The sequence below is a fragment of the Plectropomus leopardus genome, unplaced genomic scaffold (genome assembly GCF_008729295.1).
Source record: "Plectropomus leopardus isolate mb unplaced genomic scaffold, YSFRI_Pleo_2.0 unplaced_scaffold27478, whole genome shotgun sequence".
NCBI classification, from domain to species: Eukaryota; Metazoa; Chordata; class Actinopteri; order Perciformes; family Serranidae; genus Plectropomus; species Plectropomus leopardus.
This window is the reverse complement of record NW_024629910.1, coordinates 1-3,945: the sequence shown is the minus strand read 5'-3', so window position 1 is coordinate 3,945 and position 3,945 is coordinate 1. Positions and strand designations below refer to the sequence as shown.

The 3,945-nt window shown below is 39.6% G+C and overlaps 1 long non-coding RNA gene across 1 annotated transcript; it reads right to left on the bottom strand.

Annotated features, from left to right (window-relative positions):
* Positions 1 to 571: 571 nt before the first annotated feature.
* LOC121937794 lies at positions 572 to 3,915 on the bottom strand. Its single transcript, XR_006105200.1, has 2 exons — positions 3,722 to 3,915; positions 572 to 1,170 (listed from the first exon to the last, which is right to left on the bottom strand). It is a non-coding gene; the product is annotated as an uncharacterized LOC121937794 (long non-coding RNA).
* Between the last annotated feature and the right edge of the window lie 30 nt (positions 3,916 to 3,945).

The following is a 3,945-nucleotide window of genomic DNA, read 5'->3' as shown; positions in this document are numbered from 1 at the left end:
TAGGATTTAAGGAAATTTTATAGGATTTTTGGACGTTTTTGTGATTTCAGGACATTTCTAGGATTTTCAGATTTTTTAATGACTTTTTTTTATGATTTTAGAACATTTGTAAAATATTGGGACTTTTCCAGGATTTTTTTTAAAAGCATTTTTAAAAATTGAGCATATCTGTCTTCCTTTTCAATGCTGTTTTATGCACTCTGGCACCTTATGGATACTGAAAGGACAGAAACAATTCCCAGTGTCAGTCACTTCATTTTTATTGTCAATGAGAAAATGGTTGCAACAAATCTGGTCTGCAGAAATGCACCATGCTGACATATTTTGGTATTTCTGTGTTTTGTGCGATGAGCTGTAAGGTCGTGAGGACAGAGATGAAATCTGAAGTCCCGTAAAGAGAATTAGTTTCGGTGAAGTTTTCTCGTTTGTTGCACACAGACACTGAGAGGCAGAAACAGAACGAGCTTTATTCTTTATTCTTCTTTCAGTTGGAAGAAAAAAATAAAAATCAAACCGAGGACTCGACTCCCCACCCCCCCACCCCCCGAAATTAAGCACATTGTGGCTGATGTACGATGATGATAGTTTTATTGCCATAAACAGTGTAGGAAAAAAAAAGAACAAAAAGAAAAAGTTAAAACAGCCGTTTTTATTCTATGGTACAGTAAAGCAAAAGTCCAGGACCAGAACTAACAAACTGTTTGATCAGCGACACAAACGGTTGTCAAAGCGACGCAGACCGAAACCCGCCAAAAACCAACATGGACTGAAGGTCTAAAACCACCTGACCCTGATCCACACCTGAACACCTCCACCTGGACCAGGGCGGCGGCTGCTGCTGCTGCTGCTGCTGCTGCTGCTGCTGCTGGAAAATTTAGGAATGCAAAAAAAAAACAAAAAACCAAAAAACATCTACAGTTTGAAGCAGAAACCAAAAGCTCATCAGAATCGTTCCGACTCAGCAGGTTCGTTCAAAGCTTTTCTTCATTTTATTACAAAACTTTGTTGGCGGCCTTCGGCTCCGAGCAGATGCACACTGAAACAACAAAAACAGAAAAAAAAAAAAAATTCACTTTCTTCTGTCCTGCCGGTGCCGCTGACGACGTCGGCACCGTCCGGTCGGGGGGGTGGGGGGGGGTGAAAGTGGCTGCTGATTTAAATGAGTCAGTGCTGCAATCAAAGACAGATGAAGAGGAACAAAAAGGCAGAGATGAAGAAAAAAGGGAACAAAAAAGGAAAAATAAAATTAGGGATAACAGGAAAAAAAACATTTTTCCGACCTGTTTTTAATGATTTTATTTCTGCCACTTTTTCATTCCTTCCCTTCGTGAACGCCTTTTTTTGTTTGACTTTTTTATCAGATGGAAACAGACAGAAATGAGGACAGACGTGAACGAAGATGCCACCTTCTCTCTAAGAGACCAACGTGAGAAAACATTCGAATGGAAGAGAAATGAAAAATAGTTTAATGATTATAGCAAAAAAAAGCTATTTTTCCCTTCTAAACTTTTTTATCCTTTTTTATTTTCAGATGTTTGTGTCTGAGGAAGAAGAAAGAAAATTAAATCAGAAAAGAAAAATAAGTTTTCCCTCATGTTCTTTTTTCCTTCATACATTTTTTAAAATCTATTTTTCTTTTCTCCCATGAAACATTGTTTTCGTTAAATTTAATGAATTTAAATTTCAGTTTGCTTCTCAAACATTTTCTCTTCATTGTAAACAGACAAAAGTGCTTCAGGAAGAAAAAAGAAAAATGAAATCAGGGACAAAAAAAGTTTTCTACCAGTTTTTTGTTTTTGTCATTATTTTTTCCATGAACTTCACTCTCACTTTTTTGGATTTTCTTTGGATGTGACAAACTTGTCCTCATCATAAAAAGACAAAAACATTTTTATTAAGGAAGAAAAATGAAAATGAAATTAGGGATAAAAGAAAAGTTTTCTTTTTCTATTTTTTAAATTTTCTGTCCGTACGTCTTTTCTTCCATGAACCCTGTTTAAGTTTAATTTCATCAGAACAGAAACAAAAAAAGGGAAAAAGAAAAGGGTTTCCCCCTTTTCTTTTTCCCTTGTCAAAATGTTCATGTTTTTCTTTTCTCCCATGAACCCTCTTTTTTAAAATTTTTTAAATTTTTGTTCGGTTGTCAAACACGTGTCGGCATTTTAAACAGACAAAAATACTTTCAGGAAGAAGAAAGAAAATAAATTAAATTTTTTCCATGAATTCCTTTTTTTCCTTCTTAATTTTTAATTTTTTTTTCAGATGTCACGTCTTCATTGTAAAAAGATAAAAACATTAGTTTGTACAAGTTTTCAGCTATTTTTTTTTTTCTCCCATAAACCTTGTTTTTCTTTCTGTAATTCTTAAATTTCTGTTTGATCGTCAAACTTTGTTTTAGAAAAAAAAACCAACAGTTTAAGGACAGAAGAAAGACAATGAAATTAGGGAAGAAAAAATTTAAAATAGCATTTTTCCCTCTTTTCTTTTTCTCCAATTAAATTGTTCTGCCATTAACCGTTTTTTTCATACATTTCTTACATTCCACACGGCCCGCTTATTTAGAGAGGAAAACTGTTAAAAGGGGAAAACAAAATTAAATCAGGAGGAAAAAGAAAAGAAAAGAAAAGAAAAGAAAAGAAAAGAAAAGAAAAGCAAAAAGAAAAAGAGAAAGTCCAGTTCAGGTGAAGTTTTCAGTGTGGATCAACGGACCAATCAGAGACATTGTCGTTTTTTTTCAATAATCTGATTGGACGGGACACGTTTGACTGTGAAAGCGACGACTGTAGGCCACGCCCCGTCACACAACGCGTCAGAATCCATGATTGTAGTTTTCTTTTCAGGAGCAGAAACTACGAAAAGTGATTCCGTCGTTTTTTAAACCGGATTATCTGTAATTATTCATTTCCAGCAGATCCGGTTTCTGCAGCGCCGCACTTCTTTCTCCTCTCATTGGACGACTACAGAGGCGTGGAGCGGTGCATCATGGGAACAGAAGTCACACTCTACGCATGTTGGTATTCGTTTCAGTCCATCTGGGAGGGGGCGGAGCTTGTCCCGTCTGACCCCCTCCCCCGTGACGACAAGCAGAGTAAAACCCACCGAAGATGAAGATATGGTCAAAGCCTGTAACCGAGGCAACGAGCAACGAATAAAATAAAGTAAAAAAAATAAAATTAAAAAAAATAAAAAACTTGTCAGACTCGACCAATCAGGGTGAGGGGGCGTGGCCACAGCTGGACAATGACAAAAAAACCCCAAAACAAAAACATGCTCACGGGTTTGACCTCTCGGCCTGCGACCTTTGACCTGGCGGCAGAGGGACGGGGGCGGGGCTACAGGACAAAGCAGCAGCTATGACATCACAGTAAGCGTAGGCGGTGGGCGGGGGCGGGGCATGCATTCAGGAACTGCTCGTTGTGTTTGTGTTTACAGGGTTATTACTCATCAGTGTCAGAGTGAGTCGCCTTTACTCCCACTACCAATAAATACTCTGCTCCAACGCAAACAGGAAGGAGGAGAAGAAGAAGAAGAAGAGAAAGGAGAAGAAGAAGAAGGAGAAGAAGAAGAGAGGGCGGCGTCCACTCGCTGTCTGTCAGGAAGGAATGCTAACTGTGGCGTTTAAACTCATCCCGTTGGCGTTAAAGTTCTCTATCTGTTCCCCCCCTCCCCCCCCCCGCCCCCCCCGGCCGCCAGCCCCTTAAGGTTTGTCTCGGGGGATCACCTCCTCTCGCGGCTTCGCTCCGCCGAAGATGGCGGAGTGCGGGTTGGCGACCTGGTTGAGCGGCTCAGAGACGGTCCGAGGCTTCAGCTGCAGCCGAGGCCGCTGTGCACGCTCCTCTGCACGAAACAAACAAACAAACAAACAAACAGACAAACAAACAAACAAACAAACAGACAAACAGACAGACAGACAGACAGACAGACAGACAGACAGACAGACAGACA